The following is a 14,062-nucleotide window of genomic DNA, read 5'->3' as shown; positions in this document are numbered from 1 at the left end:
TACTGTACAAGCAATGTCACAACAATGACAAAGAACTACTAAAAAGAAGGCTAAATTCAAGATTCAAACATCACTTAATTTTTGTGTGGGGGGAGAAAAGGACGTTGCTTTATGTCCACTTTGTTGGAGATGTTCAGCATTTGTCTCTGAGCAGCGGTGGCTCTCGCTGGACGTCGCCCGAGTCCTTGGACGCTGCCGACATGCCCTTTACCATTCTGCTCACATGACTGCTGCTACAATCCCTTCTGACAGACAGAAGGGCTTTAACGCTGAACAATGTGCTCAGTGAGGGTAATGGGTGTTATGAGCTCGTCTTGTTGAATCACTGTTACTGCGACTTTGCCTGTGTGGAGTTGACACAGAGGCAGATGGGCTGGAGACACATCCCAGGGGAAGGGTGGCTGGAGCCTCAAGGCTGGGTGCTGGGTGGGGGCAGAAGGGCCGTTGGGAGCTGGGTATGTGCCAGCCCGGGGTGGGCAGAGGCAGGGGGAAAGACCTGGGAGACAAACACAGCCTCGTTTTCTAATGAAGCTGCTGCAGGAAGGTTCCCTCCTGTGGACCGATTCCCCAGCTGGCTCCGAATGAAGGACGGGGGAGCTGCAGCCCCGAGACTTTGATCTTGGGGAGGAGGAGCAGTTCCACTTTATTTCCCAGGACCTTCTGCTGAGGTTCTCCTTTGGGGACCTGCCATCCGCCCCCTTTCTGTTCCGTGCCTTCTTCTCCCTCCCTTTCTCCCAGGACACTAAGCTATGAAACTGTGGTGCATAGACGTTTACAACTGAAATGAAATGGCTGATGTGAATGGACACACCCTTCAGGGTGGTGGGGACACTGAGAGACTGGTTCACCATTTCTACCATCACAACTTCCCCTGGAGCAATGGCTGCCATTTTATGGTTTTCTGAAGTGTTGGATGATTGTGGTAGATGATGATAATTTGGGCAAATTCTCCCTTGATTTTGAATGGAACGCTGCACCTTGGCAAGCTGAAAAATGATTTAGTAACCAAGATGGGCAACGCTAGTTCCACCGTTTGCCCCACATGCCCAGTAAGCAGCATCTGACTTTCTGGAAGCTTCACTGGTGTCCCTTCCTCACCTTCTCTCCTCCCCTGGTCCCAGACACTGGATGAACAGGAAGACCCAGGAGCAACAGAGTGAGAGGGGAGAAAAAGGACAGAAAGGGAAAGAAAAGACTCTACCCTCTTCTTGGGCAGGGTAGGGGTAAGGTGGGGGGAGCTGTGAATTGGATGAGAGAAAAGTTGTATGTATGTATTTTTAAGGTCAAATTTACATACAAAGAAATGTGCAGATCTTAAGAGTACAAATAAATGAATTTTGACAAAGGAATATACCTGTGTAACCAATGCCCCACTCAAGATATAGAATATTTCCATCTCGCCAAGAAGTTCTCTTGTGTTTACTACCAGTCAGTCATCACCCAGGCAACCACTGTTCTGACTTCTTTCACTGTAGGTTAGTTTTACCTTTTCTGAAATTTTCTACTTTTTTGTGTCTGGCTTCTTTTTCTCAAAGAATGGTTTTTGGCATCCATCCATACTGCTGCATGTACAGGGTAACTCATTCTTTTCTTATTGCTGAGTCGCACTCAGTTGTGTGGATATACCACATTTCAAATCCATTTCCCCATTGATACTGATGGACAGTTGGGTGTATCCATTTTTTGACTATTATGGGTAAAGCTGCTATGAACATTTTTGCATAAGTCTTCTTGTGGACGTAAGTTTTCATCTTTCTTAGCTAAATACCTAGAAGTAGAATTGCTTATAGGTATATATTTAAGAAACTGCCAGTTTTCCAAAGAGATTATATCATTTTACCCAACAACAATGTATGAGAGTTCTAGTTGCTCCACATTTTTGCCAACATTTGGTGTTGTCAGATTTTGTTGTTTTGAGCCATTCTAATGAGTGAGAAATGGTGAACATTTCATTGTGGTTTAATTTGCCATTCCTTGATGATTAATGATGTTAAGCACCTTTTCATTTGCTTATTGGCCATCTGTGTATCTTTCATGAAGTGTCTGATCAAGGCTTTTGCCCAGAGGATAACATTTTGATTTGGCCTGGACTGGCATTTCAGTGTTAAAATGGGACTTGGCAAGTGATCGGAAAGCTGAGGAATCTGCTGGGAGGCCACCAAGGGGCAGGGAAGGGGGCACACCTGTAATGGAACATGTTTAGAAGGAGGTGATTAGAGATAAGTGGAGCTACTTCCTGATTATAGACAGATTTGGGGGGGAAATTCGGTTAACAAAGGAGAGACAGTTTATCACAGCCCTTGGCTTTGGGTCCTGGCTTTGCCCATTTCCATGTGTGCCACTTTACTGGAAAAACATTGGTTTTTCCTCAGAGATGAGCCTCAGTTTTCTAATCTGTAGACTGAAAGTGACCAGGCCCTGCAGGCCTGGGAGGACTGTAGGAAAAAGCCATTCACAAATGCTCGGGTGTGTGGGAAGTTGTGCAAATACATCATCCAGTGGGGGCCTCCCCTCTCCGACTCCTTGTTCTTCAATAAACCTCAAGATGCCTTAAACTCCTGTTGAACAAGACTATGTTTTTTTTCTTCTCTCTGCTTGAACGATGAATCAGTCACTTATCTGGGACGTGGAGAGAGCAGACTGTCTTCTGGATTACGTATCGATGCCTGTGAGCCTGGCATCTCCGGCAGGTGAGCCTCCTGTTATTGGGTGGAGTCTGCAGGGTCCCTCCACCCCAGGACAATCAGCTGCCCTCACAGGTCCGACTCGAGCATATAAATTATTTTTTATGTAGTCAAATCGACACAACAGGGACAAAAGAGTAGACTTGCATGCTTTTTACTAACATGCTCCATGAAGGAAGCAAGTCACCCTCACTTTTTTTTAAATCGAGACGGCTACAGACAAGAAAAAGAATAGGGCCTCAACAAATGCTTTCTTCATTTTAATTATCTCAGAGTAAAAAGAAGAGCCGAGGAGAGAGAGCTGGTAATAAACAGGGCGAGGCTGGCATGCGGGCCGCTAATGTGGTGAACACAGTAACTTTACTGGAACTTTTCTTTTTGGGAAAATCTCTTCAAAAAGCTCCTAGATTAAAGCTCTGATATCCCTTTTTGTGTGTTGAATTCTGAATCCTGAAGCTTGCTGGTTGGAAGGAAGCACAGATAATTTTTTTTTTTTTTAATCCCAGGAACTCAGAGACTCAAAGGTTTTCAAGTCCTGTGCCCACGGTGAATCGCCAGCTAAAAGGGGATGGAGCAGAACGGGGTCCCCAGGTGTGGAGACCATTGTCATCAGGAGTAGGAAAATGAAATGGCTCTGTATGTAGGTCAACGACCCCCTCTCTACTGTGAGGTAAAAAAATTAAGGATGACCTAAAATCTACTATGTATAAAAAGATTCTGGAGAAAGTAGCTCTTTCTTGTCAAAGTGATAATGTTTATACTACCCGAAGCCAGACCTCCTCAGAGTCTAACTTTAGGGGGACTCTTTGGAGCTGAAAAGCCCTGGTCGGAGCCTCAAGCCCTTTCTGACATCTATTAACTTTTTATCCTTCAAGGTAGTTGGCCGTGTTATTGTAGAGGTGTTCAGTGGCTCCGCCAGCGTGTTCCGTGACAATCACTGACAGTGGAGGGGCTCTAAGTCAGCTGTCGCACAGTTCCGCCTGAACTTCTGGTCTGTTCATCAGTCATCTTCAACTTTCCCCCAATCACCAGGATTTAAATAAGCCAGGACCGTCAAATTAAACAGCCAAAGAGAAGGAGTCCCGTAGAGACACAAAGAAGAGAAAAATGAGACAAAAAAGAAGAAAGAGAAGGAGGAAGACGAAGACAGAAGAAAAGAGATTTGAAAAAAATCCCTACTTTAATACAAATACATTTAAAAAAGTCCTTATTAAACAATGTCCTGTATCTGTATGATTTTTTAAAAATCAGCTGAAGCCAGGAAATTGGTTTCTACGGACATCATCGTATAAGCTGAGTAGCCTGACGGTCTGCACGTGGGCCCGGCGCCTCACCGTGCCAGATGGAAGCTTGGTGGGTATCTTAAGGGTTATTGTCAGGATTTGCCGTATTTTGTGTTTATTTTGTGCTCTGAGTACGTGCTGCATTCTCATTTCTTAGTAAAAAGCAATATATATATATATACACATATACACACACACATATATATATATATAAAATACTGTAATGTGGGGGATTGGGGCCCAAGGTATGAAGCAAACTTGATTTTTTAAAACCTTTTTATTTTAAAATTATTTTAGATTTTCAGAAAAGTTGCAAAGATAGTACAGAGAGTTCCTGAATACCCTTTACCCGTTTCCTCTAAGGTTAACATATAATTACGGTTCATTTGTCAGAGTTAAGAAATTACTATCATTACAAGTCGGTTAACAAGGCTGCAGACTTTTATTGTACTTTACCAGTTTTCCCACTCGTGTTCATGTTCTTTTCTAGGATCCAATCCAGAATACCATGTTGCATGCAGAGAACTTAACTTTGAACGAAAGTAAATACAGGGATGCCTTTTTGGGGGTGGGGGACAAAGGTATATACTTAGAAATAGAATATCATTAAATGGGTTATATTTTCCATGGGAATATGCTATAATTGGGACTTATATTCTTGACTAAGCACATTACAGCAAATAAATCATAGTTGATCAGCAAATATGGAGATAAAGAAAAGAAACAACAAGCTCCCAAATTAACTCAAAATGGTGAAATATTGTTTCAATTCCCATAAAACAAATGCAGTGATTATACACGAGGCTCCCACAATTGCAGTCGGCACCTACATAATTCTTACTATCTGCCAGGTGCTCCTGGAAGCATTTAACCTATATTAATTCCTTTAATCCTCACAACTATCCTATGTACTATGCTCAGTTATTAGCCCTATTTTACAAATAAGAGCACGGAGACACAGAAAAATTAAATAATTTGCCCAGTGTTGCACAGCTAGTAAGTGTTGGACTTGAGATTCAACTCAGGTTTCAATGTGGCAAAATTTGCAGAGATGTAAAATTCTTTGGTATAAAAATATGATCAAAACTGAATGCAATCAATGTACAATTGATTAATAATTTTGCCTGCTGTATTAGTATATAGAAAGACTTTTGCAAATAATTGTTTGGCTTATGTCCTTTAATAAAGCTGATGTGTCTTTCTGTCCTAGAAATTTTTCAGTAGAAATCCACCAGTCCTCGCTCTCACCCCATGCACATAGTATATTCTATGCATTTCTGGCCCAGTGTTTAGAACGCTGCTGTACCTTCCTGTCCCCTGAAACTGCAAGCACGTTGAGGGCAGCACAGCCTCAGCACCTTCCAGGGTTCAATAACTGGTGATTTAATGCTTGCAGGAACGGAGTCATTACTGATTGAGCTTGGAGCTGTGTATGTCAAAAGTAGATGGAATTTCTATAACCTTCTCACAAGACAACATCTTTGTATACCTCAGCAAATCATCCACCAAATGAGTCAAGAACAAAAATTGGAAGTGAATACAAGAAATTAACTCCATGTTTAATTAATATTAGAAAGAAAACCTCCCAGTGGAGAGTAAAGAATGCTTGCAGCTAAGGACAGAAACAATTTGAGACCCTGGGTCACAAAGTTTGAGCTCGCTCCCTACTATGATTGGCAAAATTGAATTTCTCAACCTCCCAAAGGACCTCTGGGCTCCCAGACTGGAGTGCTATGAAGAGGACCCAGGCAGAGCCTGGTGAACTCTCTGAGTTGAGGCGATGGAGCTGGATGTCCAGGGAGGCCAAGGCAGCTGGGTTTGTGGGGCAGGGTGGAGTGGTGAGAGCTCCACACAGAAAGAACTTTGCAGAGGGCCCCCTTGGGTATCCAGCTGAGTACTAACAAGTATATACATATGAGGAAACTAGTTAAGGCTGTAGGAAGAACCACCTGAAAGGATTCGGGAGAACAGTGCCCATAGTGTGCACAGGTCCAGGAATAGTGCCTGTCCTCAGCAGCCAAAGCGTAAAACTTCATAAATAATGAGGCATGGATTAGAGTACTAAGAAGAGTGTTGTCTCAGTAGTGGAGGAAAAAATTAATCTTAGACTAAATACTGCTTGAATTCTGACTAACAAAGCTCAAAAGCGGGACCCAAAAGGATCAAACTATTTCCAAGTAACTTTACATCCCAGAGCAGAGATGAAGAATATTGATAGGAATAGAAAAAAAAAAAAATATCCAGCACACAGTGAAATAAAGAGAAAACACAATCAAACAAATCTGACCCAGAAATGACACACATGTTAGATTTAGTAGACAGGGATGTTCAAAGAGTTGTTATAACCGTATTCCATATGTTTGAGAAGCTGGAGGAAAGACTGAGCATGTTAAATAAAAATATGGAAACTATAAAAAAGACCTAAGATTGGACTTCTAAAGTTGAAAACTATAATGTCTGAGATGAAAAATACACTGTATGGGGTTCATGGTAGATCAGGTATTTCAGAAGAAAAGATAAATAGATCACAGAAAAAAATCTGAACAAATTGAGCAGCGGGAGCATCACTGAACTGTGGAACAACTGCAAGTGGTATAATGTATATGCAGTTGGCGTCCCTGCAGGAGAGAAAGAGTTGTACAGAAAAAGATGTGAAGAAATAATTGCCAACATTTTTCCAAATTTGATTAAAAGTATAAATCTCCACAGATCCAAGATACTCAATAAATCCTGTGCACATGAAACACAAAGAAAATTACACTGAGGCATATCATTATCAAATTGCTTAAAAGCAGTGATAAAGGGGAAATCTTAAAGCCAGAAGAAGGCATACTTTAGGTACAAAAGAACAAAGAAAAAGAGGATAGTAAATTTCTCACTTAAAAAATGCATGTTGGAAGACAGTTGAGTCGTGTCTAAGAAGGAGGTTGGGGGGGGGGGCAGAGGATGAAAAACTGTCAACCCAAAATTCTTTACCCAGCAAAAATACCTTTCAAACACTAAAGTTTAATAAATATTTTTTTCAAACATACAAATACTGAAAGCATTCATCACCAGCAGACCTACAGTACAAGAAATATTACAGAACATCCTTTAAGTAGGAAGAAAAATGATACCAAATGGAGTCTTAGATCTACACAAAGGAATGAAGGGAACTGAAAATAATAACAGCATGGGTAAATATAACATTTTTTCTTAGTATTTCAGTATATTTAAAAGATAACTGATGGTTTAAACAAGAATAATAACAATATATTATGGGACAAATATTAACATGTATGTGTATATGTAAAATGTATGATACCAATAGCACAAAGGCCAGAGGAGAGAAATGGAAAATACTGTTATATGGTTTTTATAATGCGCATGAAGTACTGTAATATTACTTGAAGGTACACTGTGCTAAAGTAAAGATATATACTATAAACCCTAAAGGTACCAATAGAATAATACAACAAAATGTTATATCTAATAAGTCCCCCAAAAGGAGAAAAATGGGATTTTGAAAAATATTAAGTATAGAAGAAAAAAGAAAAAGAAGATAAGGAGAACAAAGAACAGATGTGCCAAATAGAAAAAGATAGCAAGATATTTGCTGTGAACCTAACCATATAAAATCACATTAAATATAAATTATCTAAACACCAAATTAAAAGGCAGAGACTGTCAGACTGGATTAAAAAAGCAAGACCCAATTATAATCTGTCCACAAGAAATTCACTTAAAAAATAGAGACATAAATAAGTTAAAAGTGAAAGGTTAATGGGTAGGCAGCCCCTAGCATGGTCCCCCAATAATTCCCACCTTCTGGTATTCATGCTCTTATTCCTTCCCCTTGAGCGTGAATGGGAACTTTGATTTGATTCTAACCAATAAACTACGGCAAAGGTGATAGAAGGTTATTTCAATGAATAGATTACAAAAGATTGTAGCTTCCATCTTGCTAGCAGACATTCTCTATTGTCTTCCTAACTTACACACTTTGATGATGTAAGCTGCCACATTAGAGGTCCATGTGGCAAGTGCTATGGTCTGAATGTTTGTGTTTCCCCAAAATTCATGTTGAAACATAATAGCTAATGCAGTAGTATTAAGAGGTGGGGCCTTTAGGAAGTGATTAGGCCACAAGGGTTCCACCATCGTTGACAGTAGTCATGCCCTTAGACATTGGCTTAAGGCAGCGAGTTTGTCCCTTCCATCTCTCCTGCCCCTTCTGCCATGTGAGGATACAACAGGTGCAATCTTGGAAGCAGAGAGCAAGCTCTCACCAGACAATGTATTCGGTTGGCACTTTGATCTTGAACTTCTTAGCCTCCAGACTCTGAGAAATAAATTTTCATTATTTATGAATATCCCAGTCTCAGGTATTTTGTTATAGTAGCAGGAATGGACTAAGACAACAAGGAACTGAGGATAGCCTTCCACCAGTAGTTAGCAAGGAACTGAGACCCTCAGTCTAATAGTCCTAGAGGAATTGAATTCTGACAATAACCATATGAGTTTGGCAGCAGATTCTTCCTCAGATGATCCTTTGGATGAGACCCTAGGTGCCGTTGTCACCTAGATTGTGGTCTTGTGAAAGACCCAGATGCAGAAGACCTAGCTAAGCCATGCCCAAACTTCTGAGTCACAGAAACTGTGAGATAATAAGTGTGTTGTTTTAAGTCTCCAAATTTGTGCTGATTTGTTACACAGCAATGGATAACTAATGCAGATAGGAAAAGTATACCATGCTAAGACTAATCAAAACAAAGCCATATTGATACTAGACTGGCTATTTTAATATCAAAGTAGAATTTAGACCAGAGAATATTACCAGAGATAAAAAGGTCATTTAACAATGGCAAAGGGGTCAGCTTGCTTCAAGAGGACATAACAATGCTAAACATTTATGTACCTTATAATAGAGCATCAAAATACCTGATCCCCAAACTGATAAAACTGCAAGGAAAAATAGGCAAATCCACAATTATAGTCAGAGAATGTAATACCTTTCTTTCAAGGATTTGTAAAACAAGTACAAACAAAATCAGCAAGGATACAGAAGCCAAACAGCACTATCAGGCAACTTGACTTAATTGTTATTTATAGAACACTCTGCCCAACACCACAGAATACACACTCTTTTTTAGTGCACACAGAACATTAACCAAGGTGGAACATACTTTGGATCATAAAACAAGTCTCAGTACATTTAAAAGGAGTAAGTTTTCTAACCACAATGGAATTAAATTAGAAATCAATAATAGAAAGATAGCTGGAAAATCCCCACATATTTTAAAACTAAATAACATACCTCTGTATAACCCATGATTCAAAGAAAAAAATCAAAAGGAAAATTAGGAAGTATTTTAAATTGAAAGTAAAAATACAACATATTATCAATAAAATGTGGGATTCAACTAAAATAGTATGCAGGGGGACATGTGTAGCACTAAAGGCCTATATTAGAAAATAAAATTATCAAATCAATGACATTAGCTTCTACCTTAAGAAACTAGACAAGAACCAATGAAACCCCATATAAGCAAAGAAAGGAGGATAATGGAGAACATCGTGGAAATCAATGAAGTAAAAAACAGGAAAACAATAGAGAAAATCAATGAAACCAAAAGCAAGACTGATAAGGTCCCAAATTCCAGTATCGTGAATGAGAGAGGTGATACTATTATAGATTCTACAGCTATTAAAAGGATAATAAGGAACAATATTATGCCAATAAATTCAACAACTTAGCTGAAAGAGATCCATCTCTTAAAAGAGCCAAACTATTAAAGCTCACTCAAAAAGAAAGAAATAACCTGAGTAACTCTATATCTAGTAAAGAAATTGAATTCATAGTTAAAAACCTTCTCACAAAACTCCATAACTCAGATAACCTCACTGATAAATTCTACCAAACATTTAAAAAATATATTAACAATTTTACACATGGTTTTCTATAAAACAGAAAAGGAGGGAACACTTCCCAAATCATTTTTGAGGACAGCATTACTCTGATGCCAAAACTAGACAATGACATTACCAGAAAAGAAAACTACACATCAATATCTTTCATGAACATAGGGGCAGATACTAAATTTTTTTTTTCAGCAATTCAAACCCAACTATATACAAAAAAGGATAATATCTCACAATCAAGTGTGGTTTATCCCAGGAATGCAAGATTGGTTTAACATTTGAAAATCAATCAATGTAAATCATTATATTAACAGATAAAAAAATATCATATGATCATCTCCATATATGTAGAAAAAGCATTTGAAAAATTCAATATCCATTCAGAGAAACTCTCAGCAAACTAAGAATAGAAAGGAGCTCTATATCTCTGAAAGAGGAAATCTACAAAAATTCTACATCTAATATCAGACTTAATGATGAAAGACTTAATGTTTTCATCTAAGATCAGGAATAAGAAAAATTGTCTGCTTTCACCACTTTTATTCAACATTGCACTGGAGGTTCTAGCCAGTGCAATAAAACAAGAAAAAGTAACAGCAAGCATCCAGATTGCAAAAAATAAAATAAAATTGCGTTTATTTGCAGATGACATGATTGCCTACGTAGAAAGCCTATGGAATTTACAAAAAACTACTAGAACAATTAGTGAGTTCAGCAAGGTTGCAGGATACAAGATAAATATACAAAATAAATTATTATCAATTTTATATGGTAGCTATACACAATCAGAAATTAAAATTTAAAAATACTATTTATAACATCATCAAAAATATGAAATAATAAGGGATAAATCTTATAAAATAGGTGCAAGCTCTGTCCACTGAAAACTATAAAACATAGCTGATGGAAATTAAAGTAGACCTAAATAAATGGAGGGGTATACCGTGTTCATGGGTTGGAAGCCTCAATATTTTTATCATGTCATTTTCTCTAAATTGATCTACAGATTCATGGCAATCCCAGTAGAAACCCTGCAGGCCATTTTGTAGAAATCGACAAACTGAATATAAAATTCATATGGGCATGCAAGGGAGCTAGAATAGCCAAAACAACTTTGAAAAAGAAGAACAATGTTTGAGAACTTATACTGCCTGACTTCAAAATTTATTATAATGTTACAGTATTCAAGACAGTGTGGCATAAGTGTTAAAACAGACAAATAGAACAATGAGATAGAATAGAGACAGAGGGGGTGGCTCTGCCATGCCATGCTGCTGGCCTTGCACATAGGCCACACAGGCAAAATTGGACCCATTGCTGAACTGAAGTCTTGGCAGAACAGCCTGTTATCCTCCTGGATTGGAAGCTTGTAAGGAGTTGCTACAGGGCCATTTCCCATTTGCCTTCCTATGTCTCCTTGGAGGCTGCCATGAGACAGTTTCTTATCACTCCTGCGTTCTGCTAAGGTATGGGGCTTCCTGTCTCACCCTGCGCCCCGAGAATAGAGCTGCAGAGCATAAAACTGCTCAGCTCAAGTCTAGATCGGACTGCTTATCAATGGGGTATCCTTCAAGTCATGTTGATGTCATCCAGCTCCTTATGTGTAAGCGTCATCCTTTTCAGCATGTGGGATGCGGAGCTAGCACCACTGGCTGTTCTTCCTCTCACTATTTATGTAATAATGTGGTTCTTGTGTCTTCACCAGTTGAACCAGTCAGACCTTACCCTGTCTTGTGCATACTTGACAAAAGAGTCCAGGAAAAAACCCACACATATGCAGTCAACTGATTTTTGACAAAGATGCGAAGATGATTCAGTAGAGAAAGAAAAGGCTTTTGACAAACAGTGCTGTAGCAGTTGGACATCCATATATTTCTCAAAAAGCTTTAATCCATACCTCACAGCATATTCAGAATTTAACTCAAAATGGATTAGATTTAAATGTAAAATGTCAAATTAAAAAAATTCTAGAAGAAAACATAAGAGAAAATATTTGTGATCTTGGGTTAGGCAAAAATGTTTTAGATGCAATAACCCAACACTATCTCTAAAAGAAAAGAAATTGATATATTGGACTCTATCAAAATTAAGAACTTCTCTTCTTCAAAAGACACTGTTAAGAGAAGAAAATATAAGGCAGAGACTGGAGTATGATATTTATAAATCACTTATCTGACCAGGGACTTGTATCTAATAATAGCATATGTAAAGATGGTCAAAATTTAATAAGAAAACAAACAACCCAATTTTAAAAATGGGTAAAGATTTGAACAAACACTTCACCAAAGAAGATGCAGGCATGCACCTTACAGTGTTTCAGTCAACAAGGGACTGCATATACAATGGAATCTCACAAGATTATATAGTATTTTTACTGTATCTTTTCTATGTTTAGATACACAAATATTTACCATTGTATTACAATTGTCTACAGTATTCAGTACAGTAACATGCCGTACAGGTTTGTAGCCTAGGAGCAACAGGCTGTACCACAGAGCCTAACTGTGTAGTAAGCTATCCTGTCTACATTTGTGTAAGTATACCCTGTGAGGTTCAACAATGACAATGATGCATTTCTGAGAATGTATCTCCTTTGTTAAGTGACGCGTGACTGTATATGTATGGCCAAAAGTACATGAAAAGATGCTCAATATCACCAGTCACTAAGGATGTGTAAATCAAAACTATAATGAGATACTTCTACACACCTATTAGAATGTGTACAAGTAAAGACTGACCCTACCTAGTATTGGTGAGGATGTAGGCAACTAAACACTGAGACATTGCTGGTGGGAATGTAAAATGCTACAATTTTACATACTGAGGACATTGCTGGTGGGAATGTAAAATGCTATAATTTTGGAAACCAATTTGGTAATTTCTTAAAAGGTTATCTTCTTAATCTTACCATATGATTTAGCCATTCCAATCCTAGGTATTTGTCCAAAAGAAATAAAAGTATATGTCCATGCAAAGGCTGGTAAACAAATGTTCATAGGAACTTTATTTGTAATAGACCCAACCTGAAAGCAATCACATTTGTTTCAACATATGAATGAATAAACACACTGTGTCACATCCACACCATGGAATACTACTCAGCAATACAAAGGAATGAACTATGGGTACACACGACAACATAGATGAAGCTCAGAAGAATTATCTCAAAAGAAAGAAGCCAGACAGAAGAGAGAACATTCCATTTCTAGAAAATTCTGGAAAATTCAGACTAAGCTCTAGCGGTAGAAAGCAGGTCGATGCCAGGGAGGGAGAAGGAGGAAGGGTCTGTAGCAGAGATACCGACCGGCCACTGGATGCTCCTTCTGGGAGCCACGGCTATGTTCACCCCATGGACCGTGAGGAGGGTTCATGAGTGTACCTGTACCCCAATTTCTCAAAGTGTACACTTTAAACACGTGCAGCCTGTTACATGTCAACCACACCTCGACAAAGCTGCTTTCTAAAAAGTACTGCTAGAGCCTTGTTTCCGCCAGTTTCTCCCAAGGTGGCGGGGGGAGCCTGAGCCTCTTAGAGCGGCCCTGGGACTCGGGGGGCCTTGGTTGCGGGAGCCCAGTGCCTGCCGGCGGCCCCGGCCACCCTGGAGCAGGGGACACCAGGCATCTGGAGCAGCTGCTGCAAAAGCCGCCAGGGCCCACCATGTTCCAAGCGGTTTACACGGGCGATTTTATTCCATCCTCCCCACAGAGGTAGACGGCCCAGCAATCAGAACCCCGACGGCGGCGACTGGAACCTTCTGACTAAACGAAATGTCAAGATGCCACCACGCAAGCTGAGAAGTCAGAGCACTAATCCTGCGCGATGACACGCGGCCCCGCGAGGGAGGCTGCTCTCTGGGGACGGGGACGGGGACGGGGACAGCGGCGGGACGTGCAGGACCCCGCGCCCAGGCGCTTGGGGTCCCCGAAGAAGCCGCGACAGCTCGTATTCCGCGCGGGCGTAGAAGCCCCCGCCCAAGGAGCCAGCCATTTATGTCACACTGTGACAATTATTCTGCATAAAATTATCATTAAAAACCCTAATTTTTCAGCCACCAACCCCGCCAGTGGCCTTTTAGCATCCCCGGCGCCGGCGTCCGCGCCGCGACCGGCGCGCTCATTACCGCGGCGTGGCGCCGCCCCCCGCGCTCGCAATCAAGCGCTAATTAGGCCCGCGCGGGCCCGGGCAAGGGGCGGG

At 40.1% G+C, this 14,062-nt stretch overlaps 1 protein-coding gene across 1 annotated transcript in view; it reads right to left on the bottom strand.

Moving 5' to 3' along the window:
* The window catches only part of ASB18 (ankyrin repeat and SOCS box containing 18), a 60,858-nt gene that overhangs the window by 23,888 nt on the left and 22,908 nt on the right, over positions 1 to 14,062 (bottom strand). The window lies entirely within an intron of this gene.

Source organism: Lemur catta, chromosome 8 (genome assembly GCF_020740605.2).
Source record: "Lemur catta isolate mLemCat1 chromosome 8, mLemCat1.pri, whole genome shotgun sequence".
NCBI classification, from domain to species: domain Eukaryota; kingdom Metazoa; phylum Chordata; class Mammalia; order Primates; family Lemuridae; genus Lemur; species Lemur catta.
This window is presented reverse-complemented; position numbering and strand designations above follow the sequence as displayed.